Below are 15,556 nucleotides of genomic sequence, written 5' to 3' on the forward strand. Positions count from 1 at the left end.
CATATATACTACATGCATGCAACATATATACTACATGCAACATGCATACTACATATATACTACATGCATGCAACATGCATACATACTACATATATACCACATGCATGCAACATGCATACTACATATATACTACATGCATGCAACATACAACATATATACTACATGCATGCAACATGCATACTACATATACTACATGCATGCAACATACATATATACTAAATTCAACATGCATACTACATATATACTGCATGCATGCAACATACATACTACATATATACCACATGCATGCTACATGGAAACTACATATTTACCACATATGTACTACATATATACCACATGCATACAACATACATATATACAACATATATACTACATGCAACATACATACTACATATATACTACATGCAACATGCATACTACATATATATACTGCATGCATGCAACATACTACATATATACCACATGCATGCAACATGCATACTACATATATACCACATATATACTACATGCATGCAACATACATATATACTACATACAATACATTCATACAATACATACATATAGTACATATAACATAGAGTACATACTCACCATCACTTGTCACTTTGATCCCCGAAGCCATTGTCATATGTGGAATAAATATTAAAATAACAAAGCACCAATATACTTACCCCTGATCCGCAGAAGTCCACGAGTGTCCCACGACGATCTTGCGTGGAGAACAGCAGCATCAGCTGATGCTACCGTTCTCTACGGGCTCCAGGAAACCAGTGTCGGGAGGTAGGTGTCCTTCCGCCCTGTATTCCTCCGCCACTGTAAAAAAAAAGTCCCTAGTCTCACTTTATGGCAAAAGCTGCGTGGGAAAGTTCTCACACAGCAATGCCATAAAATGAGACTAGGGACTTTTTTTTTTTTTTTACAGTGGCGGAGGAATACAGGGCGGAAGGATACCTACCTCCTGACACTGGTTTCCTGGAGCCCGTAGAGAGCGGTAGCATCAGCTGATGCTGCTGTTCTCCACGCAAGATTGTCGTGGGACACTCGTGGACTTCTGCGGATCAGGGGTAAGTATATTGGTGGCTTGTTATTTTAATATTTATTCCATTGATGACAATGGCTTCGGGGATCAAAGTGACAAGCGATGGTGAGTATGTACTCTGTTATATGTAACGTATGTCTATATGTATGTATTGTATGAATGTATTGTATGTAGTATATATGTATGTTGCATGCATGTAGTATATATGTAGTATATATGTAGTATGCATGTTGCATGCATGTGGTATATATGTAGTATGTATGCATGTTGCATGCATGTTGCATGCATGTGGTATATATGTAGTATGCATGTAGTATATATGTTGCATATATGTAGTATATATGTTGCATATATGTAGTATGCATGTTGCATATATGTAGTATGCATGTTGCATGCATGTAGTATATGTATGTTGCATGCATGTAGTATATATGTAGTATGCATGTTGCATGCATGTGGTATATATGTAGTATGTATGTTGCATGCATGTAGTATATATGTAGTATGCATGTTGCATGTAGTATATATGTAATATATATGTATGTTTCATGCATGTAGTATATATGTGGTATATATGTAGTATGCATGTTGCATGCATGTAGTATACATGTTGTATATATGTATGTTGCATGCATGTGGTATATATGTAGTATATATGTAGTATGTATGTTGCATGCATGTAGTATATATGTAGTATGTATGTTGCATGCATGTAGTATATATGTATATTGCATGCATGTAGTATATATGTATGTTACATGCATGTAGTATATATGTAGTATATATGTTGTATATATGCATGTTGCATGCATGTAGTATATATGTAGTATGCATGTTGCATGCATGTTGTATATATGTAGTATGCATGTTGCATGCATGTTGTATATATGTAGTATGTATGTTGCATGCATGTAGTATATATGTAGTATGTATGTTGCATGTAGTATATATGTATGTTGCATGCATGTAGTATATATGTGGTATATATGTAGTATGCATGTTGCATGCATGTGGTATATATGTTGTATATATGTCTTATGCATGTTGCATGCATGTAGTATATATATAGTATATATATTTGTTGCATGCATGTAGTATATATGTGGTATATATGTAGTATGCATGTTACATGCATGTGGTATATATGTAGTATGTATGTATTTTGCATGCATGTGGTATATGTAGTATGCTTGTAGTATATATGTTGTATATATGTAGTATGCATGTTGCATGCATGTAGTATATATGTAGTATATATGTATGTTGCATGCATGTAGTATATATGTGGTATATATGTAGTATGCATGTTGCATGCATGTAGTATATATGTAGTATATATGTTGCATGCATGTAGTATATACTGTATAGTATATATGTATGTTACATGCATGTAGTATATATGTAGTATGTATGTTGCATGTAGTATATATGTTGTATATATGCATGTTGCATGCATGTAGTATATATGTGGTATATATGTAGTATGCATGTTGCATGCATGTGGTATATATGTAGTATGTATGTATTTTGCATGCATGTGGTATATGTAGTATGCATGTAGTATATATGTTGTATATATGTAGTATGCGTGTTGCATGCATGTAGTATATATGTAGTATATATGTATGTTGCATGCATGTAGTATATATGTGGTATATATGTAGTATGCATGTTGCATGCATGTAGTATATATGTAGTATGCATGTTGTAGTATATATGTATGTTACATGCATGTAGTATATATGTAGTATGTATGTTGCATGTAGTATATATGTTGTATATATGCATGTTGCATGCATGTAGTATATATGTTGTATGTATGTTGCATGCATGTAGTATGCATGTTGTATATATGTAGTATGTATGTATGTTGAATGCATGTAGTATATATGTAGTATGTATGTTGCATGTAGTATATATGTATGTATGTTGCATGTAGTATATATGTATGTTGCATGCATGTTGTATATATGTAGTATGCATGTTGCATGCATGTGGTATATATGTAGTATGCATGTAGCATGCATGTGGTATATATGTAGTATGTATGTATTTTGCATGCATGTGGTATATATGTAGTATGCATGTAGTATATATGTTGTATATATGTAGTATGCATGTAGTATATATGTTGTATATATGTAGTATGCATGTTGCATGCATGTAGTATATATGTAGTATATATGTATGTTGCATGCATGTAGTATATATGTGGTATATATGTAGTATGCATGTTGCATGCATGTGGTATATGTGTAGTATGTATGTATGTTGCATGCATGTAGTATATATGTAGTATGTATGTTGCATGCATGTAGTATATATGTAGTATATATGCATGTTGCATGTAGTATATATGTAGTATATATGTATGTTGCATGCATGTAGTATATATGTAGTATGCATGTTGCATGCATGTAGTATATATGTTGTATATATGTATGTTGCATGCATGTAGTATATATGTAGTATGTATGTTGCATGTAGTATATATGTATGCTACATGCATGTTGTATGTATGTTGCATGTAGTATATATGTTGTATATATGTATGTATGTTGCATGTAGTATATATGTTGTATATATGCATGTTGCATGCATGTGGTATATATGTAGTATGCATGTTGCATGCATGTGGTATATATGTAGTATGTATGTTGCATGCATGTAGTATATATGTAGTATGTATGCTGCATGTAGTATATATGTATTGTAAGGATTCGATTCGCTTAGGTGCAGCGGGAGACAAATATGCGACAGGTTCTTCCCAAAGTTCATGAGGTTTATTTGCATCATAAACCCACAAGGCAGCACATTACCAAAATAGCCTCTAGCTTAGGCAAAAGAACACAAATGTCCGTGGTTGGAGACTCGGACCGAGAGTCTCAGCACATGCTGGGAGGTGTAGTCCTCCCCATATACAACTTTCTGTAGTGTCCCACCTGGACACAGGGAAGTCTGTCCACACTCTGACAGACACTCTCACACTCTCTCACATGTGCTAAACACCTCAATTACATAGCCCTGTAACCACACCCACAGGTGATCACATGGCTATGACCTCACTAAAGGTTCTATTGTACACAGACACACACAGGCTTCCCTGACACAGTGTAACAGAAATATCAGCAGTACCTCTGCTGATCAATACACCCTGGAGCCTGCATCCCAAGGCCACCCACTTTGAGGCACATAATGGTCATTTAGGACCCTGCTCCTGTTACCGCACTGAATGTGCCTGTACACCCGTCCTGGGACACCCACACAGCGCCCCCTAGCTGACATAGTGGTCACTACACCACATACCTCCCCCCTCTGTTCAAACTTGTGGGGTTGAACACATGACATCACCCAGGGATCTTGAGACCGGGCACCCATGTCACCTTGCCCTACCAATCGAGAGGACCGTCTCCATCTGTTTCAGCAGTCATACTGCATCATATTTACCTTAGGCCTCCCCCGCCGCCAGCGGTCAGTATCTCGGCCTTGGGCTTTGGCCTTCCCGTCAACGTCCGTCAGTGTGACCAGACACTTCTTAGTCTCCACCTGTCTGCAGTGCGCTCTGTCACCTGACCTTTCTCTCACTGGCCGGCTCTCCCAGTTCGTACGGTCATGAGTCCCACATCCAGTTGGGCTAACTGGCTGGTCTGAGTCTGACCCTCTGTCGCTGTGTCCACCACCGGGTCTCGTACGTATGTCACTAAGATTAGAATGGCCACTTGCGGACTCTCAACGTTCTTGCCTTCGACTACCTGTCCTTTCATTCCTTGGAGAATCCCTTCGGGTCCTTACACCTTGGGTTGGAGGTGGACGCCACCTGACGTTCTCGATCTGCTTATTCATCTGCAGTCGATCCTGTCTTAGCTGCTCAATCTCCTTCAGGTACGCTACCCGATATTCCAGGAGCATGCGAAGCTTCCCAATGCTTTCCACCGAAACAACCACAATGACAGGAACCATGTCATCTTCAACAACGACTTGGATTTCACCAGCAGGTGGGATCCTCACTCTCTTCACACTGGATCGATTCACCATCTCCTGCATCACCTTTCCAAGTCTGCCAACGACTTTCCCCACCAGATTTCTGGGTACCGGAATTATGTCTTCTACAAAGCCCAGCCGACTTTGAGTTTCCCTTGCAAGCTCCAGACGTCGAGCGGCTTTCCTATTACGCTCCACGAGCATCTGTTTCGTGCGGAGACATTGTAGGTGCATCTCCTTCAGGACAGCCACCCTTCTCTCTGTGTCTTCCATTTCTGCCAGTATCACCAACTGGTCTGTTTCTGGTGCCCAGCTCACACTATAGGCCTTTACTGCCTTTTTAAAGGTCTCATGCACACCTTCGCTGGCACACGCTTCTCGCACGTCTTCAGGTACCTCCATCACGCACTTGAAGGTCATGGACTTGCTCTCATCCTGGACAGATGGCTCTGGGTTCCCCACGGACACTTCCCTCAAGGTATCTGCCAAGACCGGGTGACTGTCTTGTGCAGCTCTTGGCTCACCATCTTCCTGAGATTTATAGTCTTCAGGACCCTTTTCCAAGATGGGCTTTGGCAGTTCTGCCTTGCTATCAGTCGGGCACGGCCGTTGTACGTCTTCGCCCATCCACTTCTTCTCCCGTAGAAGACCTTTTACTACTCCACTGAGTTCTTGCAGAACTTTATCTCGCTCCTCTGCCAGGTAGCGATGCTGATCCTCTCTCCTGAGAATCTCCTGTTGATGCTTCTCTTGGGCCTCTCTGAGCACCTCTATATCTTCCAACAGCAACTAACACTATACTAAATGCAGCTAACAACTGTATTAGTAGGGAGTAGAATAGATGTTGCACTGTAAAAGACTTCTGGTTTTAGGTTTCAACAGCAAGAACTGTAAGGCAATAAACCCTGCCTATATGCCTTTAATGCTAAACTATCTCATCTCCTTTATATCTTCCTACACAATGTGTCCAGCTTGGAAAGCCAATAAATGTACAGCACAGAGGAATCACAGAGGACGCTGGTAGGGTTGACTAGCTACTCCTTCCCCATTTTCCAAAACTTTTCCCTCCTTATCAGAGTACCCCGCACATCAGGGCCTGTGCGCTGGGATTGTCTAACTAAACTGTCCCAGACCTTGATGGTCTTCACCTGCCACTGTTGGACCTGTTGTGTGTTCCCCTCATCCTCTCCTCTTTGGTTGTCCAAGGAACTATGACCTCTAGCTATCTCGCGCTCCAGACATACTCTAATGGGCACTGAGTGTGCTCCAACACCCCAATACTTGATCAAGTATCGAGCAGCGGTGAACACGCTCGCTCATCACTAATTGAAACATGTTGTGAATAAAAAAACACTTATCATCGTTGTTGAAGAATTGATTTACTCCAGCAGCGCTGCCCACCTTATATGTTTCATTCAAGAGGATAAATATTTTCTGGAGGATTTATCCACAAGCCACGGGGCAGCAGCATCTGTTTATATTCATGTCTACATAGGAGTTGTACCTGTCGCAACTCCACCAGGAGAATGTAACCAACACTTACCCACTCTTCCTCCATAGGGTATCACCCTATTGTGCTCTCTGTTCCCCACATCTAGATTTATTAAACGGGAGAGTTTAGATATCTGCAAGGAAATTGGGCTACATTTATGATGTCTGAGGGCTCTTAAAGTCCTTAATGACTGTCCTATGAGAGTGACATTGCAGTGAATTAGAAATAATGGTCTAATGCCTCATTCCCACATCTGTGCTTCCAGTGCATTTGGTATCCTTTTCATGGATACCACAAGTACCTATTATAAAGTACGGTGCTATGCACATGTCCATGTTTTTCCATGAATCCTATGTCCATACAAAACACACAGAGTCATGTCTTTTTTTGGTAGCATGGATCACATGTGCCAATACAAGTCTATGAGTCTGGGAAAAACACATGCAGTACATCACACAGATGGCCTCAATGTGCTTAACATGTCTAAAATTGCAAAGTATAGGAGAAGCTTTGTAATTTATTTAATTCTTCATCCTTACCGGAAAAAATACACACTCTTGATGGTAAACATGGACACACGGATGGAAAAAACTGATGACACCGATACTGGTTTTTCACGTTCGTGTTTTATACGGACAAGTGAAGGAGGTCTAAAATAAACATAAATTGAAAAAGTTAATTTAAAAAAATAGAATATTTTTACTACACTTTCAATGAACTGATCTAAAGGCCAATGCAGAAATGAACAAAATTACTTTACTCATGATGGCCAAATGCATAATTTTGGGTAATTCTCTCCAAAGCATTGGCCACTGATTTTCATCCTTGTGTCTAACTTGCTTTCCACTGCCTGTTGACATCTAAATTTAACAGCAGCGATGCCAAGATCAGCTCCGGAAGTCAGGAGCATTGTCTCTGCATTTGCTTTCCTGTATGTCAAATTACATACTGTACAGACAAAATAGAGACAAGACATTGAACAATGGCAGGAGTAGCACAGCACATGCTGGGAAGGGAAGGAAAGTCAGTCCTTGCAATTATAGTTTACGTGCAACTAAGCTATACTTTTGCTATAGAGCTATGAGTCCTTGGTGTTCCTCAAAGAAGCCCTCATCATCCCAGGAGAGATCACATGATGAAAACAGGGCCTAAAATGAACACTAAGGGACAGCTTCATGATAGCCCAAGACATGCAGAAATTATTTCTTAATTTCCCTTGATGTTTGTAATTGGTTGCCCAATATGCAGTAAATTGCTATTCAGTATTGGAAAGAATGAGAACAGTTTGGTTAGCATTATATAAAGAAATATGTTAAAGTTTATATTCGTCCTATCCTGTTGCTTGTGGGCTAGAGTTGAGCGATACCAGCCGATACTTGAAAATATCGGATCGGAATGGATCGGCCGATCTTAAAAAAAAGTATCGGTATCGCCGATTCCGATACCGGGAACCAATGCAAGTCAATGGGGCCAAAATATCGGAATTAAAAAAAACCCTTTCTTTCCTTGTAGGTTAATTCTACATGAAGAAAAACAACTAAGAATAATGTAGAATGTATTGTGGGAGGTGGAGGAGACATTAAAGCCATAGAGGTTTAGCCCAATCAAATGGAATAGCAGGAATTAAACTTTTTTTTTTAAAGATGTTAGGAGTTACAAAGATATTGACTATGTTAGCCTCATTTATATTTTGCCAGACATGTATGTCTTCTTCTTCTACTTCCTTTTTTTACATTCTTCTTCTTCTTCTTCTACTTCCTTTTTTTACATTCTTCTTCTTCTACTTCCTTTTTTTACATTCTTCTTCTTATTCCTTTTTTTACATTCTTCTTCTTCTTCTTCTACTTCCTTTTTTTACATTCTTCTTCTTCTTCTTCTTCTTCTTCTTCTTCTTCTTCTTCTTCTTCTTCTTCCTTTTCTTACATTCTTCATATTCTTCTTATTCAACAATTATTATTCTACATATTCAGCTTCTTCATCTTCTTCCTATTCTTCTTCATCATATTCTTGTTTGTGTCAGGCATTCCTGTAGTTGTTATCTAGAAAAGTTAGAAGTTTACACCTTCCGTTCTGCCTGTCACAAAAGATTTACAACAGGATTTGTCCGCGTTCAGTTTGGCCTGCAGAAGCAGGCCTTTTCCAGGGGCACCACGAGGAGGAACGGACTCACCCCCATACACTGCTTAGTCTTCTTCTGCTTATAAATAAGATAATATCATTTGCTCAGAGTATTAGTCTTATGCTTAATGTTCTTCTGCTTTGTTTTTTTTATGCTTCTTTGTCTTCTCTCTCTTGTTGTTCTGCATCTTGGTGGTTGTCTTCCTGTTCTTTGTCCTCTTGAACCAGCTGACGGTACTGGCACCCGGAGGGGCAGCAGAAGGAACAAGAGCCAATGGCACTACCGAGGACCAGCTGACGGTGCTGGAACCCGGTTACTAAGCAGGAGGTACCTGTGCTACAAAGCACTACCAAGGACCAGCAGACGTTGCCGGAACTCGGATACCGAGATGGAGGCACCTAGGCCAAACGCTCTGACGAGAACCAGCTGACGGTGCTGGAACCCGGAGGGGTAGCATAAGCTGCAAGAGCAAATGGAAATAGCGAGGACCAGCTGACAGTGCTGGCACCCGGAGGGGCAGCAGAAGGAATAAGAGCCAATGGCACAACCGAGGACCAGCTGACGGTGCTGGAACCCGGTTACTAAGCAGGAGGTACCTGTGCTACAAAGCACTACCAAGGACCAGCAGACGTTGCCGGAACTCGGATACCGAGATGGAGGCACCTAGGCCAAAGGCTCTGACGAGAACCAGCTGACGGTGCTGGAACCCGGAGGGGTAGCATAAGCTGCAAGAGCAAATGGAAATAGCGAGGACCAGCTGACAGTGCTGGCACCCGGAGGGGCAGCAGAAGGAATAAGAGCCAATGGCACAACCGAGGACCAGCTGACGGTGCTGGAACCCGGTTACTAAGCAGGAGGTACCTGTGCTACAAAGCACTACCAAGGACCAGCAGACGTTGCTGGAACTCGGATACCGAGATGGAGGCACCTAGGCCAAAGGCTCTGATGAGAACCAGCTGACGGTGCTGGAACCCGGAGGGGTATCAGAAGTTACCCCTGAAAAGCAAAGTTGGCATGCCGCAAGCTGGCCGCAGTTACCGAATCACACAGTCCTACAGGGGGTGCTTGTCCTACTGGCACTATGGAACAAACCTTTCTTACCAGAACCCGCAGTCCACATAGGAAGCACCTAAACTGCTGGCACCCTAGCCTCGGCTAACCCAACCGCAACACGACATGGCAACTTGGGGTGGCAAACTGACATTGACACTTCCCGGAAACAGCAGGCAGGGCTGGAACCAAGCTGGGCAGGAGGGAGTACCCGTGCCAAAGTCAGTTATGAGCAGCAACTGGCGATGTTGGAGCCCAGGACAAGCACTTAGCAGGCTGAGGCCTGATGTGCTGTCAATTGGGAGGCAGCAGGACAGATTGCCATCAAAACAGCAGGGGAACAGCTGACGTTACTGAACCCCACAAACACAGGAGCTAGTGTTTTACTCTGTGAAGACGGCACTTCCGAGCAACAACTGGCTGTGTTGAAGCCCAGGGACAAGCACGGAGCAGGCTTAGGCTGCATTGAAGAAATTTTAAGATCGGTTGTAGACTACTAATTTGAACCAAGCTCCACTTAGGCCTGTGGATTCACTGATTTTCGTATTTCCCCTGTCCCATCCGATAATGGGAATGTGGACAGAGCAGGCGACATTGCCGGACACACATCAGGGGATTAACTGATCGGACTGAACACCTGTAACACAGGAACAAGTGTGGATTGTGCAGACGCCACTTCGGAGCTGTAACTGGCAGGGTTGGAGGACAGGGGAAATACGAGAGACAGTGGAGCCACAGGCCTAATTGGAGCACGGTTAAAAATCAGTAGTGGTACGACTGTGTAGGCAGCAGGAGACTTTGCCATCCACACAGCAGGGGATCAGCTGACATTACTGAACCCCACTGAGACACGGGAGCAAGTATCTCTTTCCGTGTGGACGGCACTTCCGAACTACAACTGGCTGTGTTGAAGCCCAGGAAATAGGAGGGTGTAGGCAGAGGCCTACTGTATTTTGAATGAGTTTACAGCAGGAGAGACTGCCATCCACACAGCAGGGGATCAGCTGACGTTACTGAACCCCACTGAGACACGGGAGCAAGTATCTCTTTCCGTGTGGACGGCACTTCCGAACTACAACTGGCTGTGTTGAAGCCCAGGAAATAGGAGGGTGTAGGCAGAGGCCTACTGAATTTTGAATGAGGTGACAGCAGGAGAGACTGCCATCCACACAGCAGGGGATCAGCTGACGTTACTGAACCCCACTGAGACACGGGAGCAAGTATCTCTTTCCGTGTGGACGGCACTTCCGAACTACAACTGGCTGTGTTGAAGCCCAGGAAATAGGAGGGTGTAGGCAGAGGCCTACTGAATTTTGAATGAGGTGACAGCAGGAGAGACTGCCATCCACACAGCAGGGGATCAGCTGACGTTACTGAACCCCACTGAGACACGGGAGCAAGTGTCTCTTTCCGTGTGGACGGCACTTCCGAACTACAACTGGCTGTGTTGAAGCCCAGGAAATAGGAGGGTGTAGGCAGAGGCCTACTGTATTTTGAATGAGTTTACAGCAGGAGAGACTGCCATCCACACAGCAGGGGATCAGCTGACGTTACTGAACCCCACTGAGACACGGGAGCAAGTATCTCTTTCCGTGTGGACGGCACTTCCGAACTACAACTGGCTGTGTTGAAGCCCAGGAAATAGGAGGGTGTAGGCAGAGGCCTACTGTATTTTGAATGAGTTTACAGCAGGAGAGACTGCCATCCACACAGCAGGGGATCAGCTGACGTTACTGAACCCCACTGAGACACGGGAGCAAGTATCTCTTTCCGTGTGGACGGCACTTCCGAACTACAACTGGCTGTGTTGAAGCCCAGGAAATAGGAGGGTGTAGGCAGAGGCCTACTGTATTTTGAATGAGTTTACAGCAGGAGAGACTGCCATCCACACAGCAGGGGATCAGCTGACGTTACTGAACCCCACTGAGACACGGGAGCAAGTATCTCTTTCCGTGTGGACGGCACTTCCGAACTACAACTGGCTGTGTTGAAGCCCAGGAAATAGGAGGGTGTAGGCAGAGTCCTACTGAATTTTGAATGAGGTGACAGCAGGAGAGACTGCCATCCACACAGCAGGGGATCAGCTGACGTTACTGAACCCCACTGAGACACGGGAGCAAGTGTCTCTTTCCGTGTGGACGGCACTTCCGAACTACAACTGGCTGTGTTGAAGCCCAGGAAATAGGAGGGTGTAGGCAGAGGCCTACTGTATTTTGAATGAGTTTACAGCAGGAGAGACTGCCATCCACACAGCAGGGGATCAGCTGACGTTACTGAACCCCACTGAGACACGGGAGCAAGTGTCTCTTTCCGTGTGGACGGCACTTCCGAACTACAACTGGCTGTGTTGAAGCCCAGGAAATAGGAGGGTGTAGGCAGAGGCCTACTGTATTTTGAATGAGTTTACAGCAGGAGAGACTGCCATCCACACAGCAGGGGATCAGCTGACGTTACTGAACCCCACTGAGACACGGGAGCAAGTATCTCTTTCCGTGTGGACGGCACTTCCGAACTACAACTGGCTGTGTTGAAGCCCAGGAAATAGGAGGGTGTAGGCAGAGGCCTACTGTATTTTGAATGAGTTTACAGCAGGAGAGACTGCCATCCACACAGCAGGGGATCAGCTGACGTTACTGAACCCCACTGAGACACGGGAGCAAGTATCTCTTTCCGTGTGGACGGCACTTCCGAACTACAACTGGCTGTGTTGAAGCCCAGGAAATAGGAGGGTGTAGGCAGAGGCCTACTGTATTTTGAATGAGTTTACAGCAGGAGAGACTGCCATCCACACAGCAGGGGATCAGCTGACGTTACTGAACCCCACTGAGACACGGGAGCAAGTATCTCTTTCCGTGTGGACGGCACTTCCGAACTACAACTGGCTGTGTTGAAGCCCAGGAAATAGGAGGGTGTAGGCAGAGGCCTACTGAATTTTGAATGAGGTGACAGCAGGAGAGACTGCCATCCACACAGCAGGGGATCAGCTGACGTTACTGAACCCCACTGAGACACGGGAGCAAGTGTCTCTTTCCGTGTGGACGGCACTTCCGAACTACAACTGGCTGTGTTGAAGCCCAGGAAATAGGAGGGTGTAGGCAGAGGCCTACTGTATTTTGAATGAGTTTACAGCAGGAGAGACTGCCATCCACACAGCAGGGGATCAGCTGACGTTACTGAACCCCACTGAGACACGGGAGCAAGTATCTCTTTCCGTGTGGACGGCACTTCCGAACTACAACTGGCTGTGTTGAAGCCCAGGAAATAGGAGGGTGTAGGCAGAGGCCTACTGTATTTTGAATGAGTTTACAGCAGGAGAGACTGCCATCCACACAGCAGGGGATCAGCTGACGTTACTGAACCCCACTGAGACACGGGAGCAAGTGTCTCTTTCCGTGTGGACGGCACTTCCGAACTACAACTGGCTGTGTTGAAGCCCAGGAAATAGGAGGGTGTAGGCAGAGGCCTACTGTCTTTGTAATGCGGAGACAGCAGGAGAGACTGCCATCTCCACAGCAGGGGAACAGCTGGCAGTGCTGAACCCCACTAACACTTGAACGAACGTGTTTGGTTCTGTGGAGACGACACTTCTGAACACCAACTGACGCTGTTGGAGCCCAGGATTAGGCGAGGAGCAGGCTGGGGCCTACTGGATTTTGGCAGGTGAAGGCAGCAGGAGACTTGCCATCTCCACAGCAGGGGAACAGCTGGCAGTGCTGAACCCCACTAACACTTGAACGAACGTGTTTGGTTCTGTGGAGACGACACTTCTGAACACCAACTGACGCTGTTGGAGCCCAGGATTAGGCGAGGAGCAGGCTGGGGCCTACTGGATTTTGGCAGGTGAAGGCAGCAGGAGACTTGCCATCTCCACAGCAGGGGAACAGCTGGCAGTGCTGAACCCCACTAACACTTGAACGAACGTGTTTGGTTCTGTGGAGACGACACTTCTGAACACCAACTGACGCTGTTGGAGCCCAGGATTAGGCGAGGAGCAGGCTGGGGCCTACTGGATTTTGGCAGGTGAATGCAGCAGGAGACTTGCCATCTCCACAGCAGGGGAACAGCTGGCAGTGCTGAACCCCACTAACACTTGAACGAATGTGTTTGGTTCTGTGGAGACGACACTTCTGAACACCAACTGACGCTGTTGGAGCCCAGGATTAGGCGAGGAGCAGGCTGGGGCCTACTGGATTTTGGCAGGTGAAGGCAGCAGGAGACTTGCCATCTCCACAGCAGGGGAACAGCTGGCAGTGCTGAACCCCACTAACACTTGAACGAACGTGTTTGGTTCTGTGGAGACGACACTTCTGAACACCAACTGACGCTGTTGGAGCCCAGGATTAGGCGAGGAGCAGGCTGGGGCCTACTGGATTTTGGCAGGTGAATGCAGCAGGAGACTTGCCATCTCCACAGCAGGGGAACAGCTGGCAGTGCTGAACCCCACTAACACTTGAACGAATGTGTTTGGTTCTGTGGAGACGACACTTCTGAACACCAACTGACGCTGTTGGAGCCCAGGATTAGGCGAGGAGCAGGCTGGGGCCTACTGGATTTTGGCAGGTGAAGGCAGCAGGAGACTTGCCATCTCCACAGCAGGGGAACAGCTGGCAGTGCTGAACCCCACTAACACTTGAACGAATGTGTTTGGTTCTGTGGAGACGACACTTCTGAACACCAACTGACGCTGTTGGAGCCCAGGATTAGGCGAGGAGCAGGCTGGGGCCTACTGGATTTTGGCAGGTGAATGCAGCAGGAGACTTGCCATCTCCACAGCAGGGGAACAGCTGGCAGTGCTGAACCCCACTAACACTTGAACGAACGTGTTTGGCTCTGTGGAGACGACACTTCTGAACACCAACTGACGCTGTTGGAGCCCAGGATTAGGCGAGGAGCAGGCTGGGGCCTACTGGATTTTGGCAGGTGAAGGCAGCAGGAGACTTGCCATCTCCACAGCAGGGGAACAGCTGGCAGTGCTGAACCCCACTAACACTTGAACGAATGTGTTTGGTTCTGTGGAGACGACACTTCTGAACACCAACTGACGCTGTTGGAGCCCAGGATTAGGCGAGGAGCAGGCTGGGGCCTACTGGATTTTGGCAGGTGAATGCAGCAGGAGACTTGCCATCTCCACAGCAGGGGAACAGCTGGCAGTGCTGAACCCCACTAACACTTGAACGAACGTGTTTGGCTCTGTGGAGACGACACTTCTGAACACCAACTGACGCTGTTGGAGCCCAGGATTAGGCGAGGAGCAGGCTGGGGCCTACTGGATTTTGGCAGGTGAAGGCAGCAGGAGACTTGCCATCTCCACAGCAGGGGAACAGCTGGCAGTGCTGAACCCCACTAACACTTGAACGAACGTGTTTGGTTCTGTGGAGACGACACTTCTGAACACCAACTGACGCTGTTGGAGCCCAGGATTAGGCGAGGAGCAGGCTGGGGCCTACTGGATTTTGGCAGGTGAATGCAGCAGGAGACTTGCCATCTCCACAGCAGGGGAACAGCTGGCAGTGCTGAACCCCACTAACACTTGAACGAACGTGTTTGGCTCTGTGGAGACGACACTTCTGAACACCAACTGACGCTGTTGGAGCCCAGGATTAGGCGAGGAGCAGGCTGGGGCCTACTGGATTTTGGCAGGTGAAGGCAGCAGGAGACTTGCCATCTCCACAGCAGGGGAACAGCTGGCAGTGCTGAACCCCACTAACACTTGAACGAATGTGTTTGGCTCTGTGGAGACGACACTTCTGAACACCAACTGACGCTGTTGGAGCCCAGGATTAGGCGAGGAGCAGGCTGGGGCCTACTGGATTTTGGCAGGTGAATGCAGCAGGAGACTTGCCATCTCCACAGCAGGGGAACAGCTGGCAGTGCT

This window comes from Dendrobates tinctorius, unplaced genomic scaffold, assembly GCF_039654945.1.
Source record: "Dendrobates tinctorius isolate UK_male_01 unplaced genomic scaffold, ASM3965494v1 ptg000115l, whole genome shotgun sequence".
Taxonomy (NCBI): Eukaryota; Metazoa; Chordata; class Amphibia; order Anura; family Dendrobatidae; genus Dendrobates; species Dendrobates tinctorius.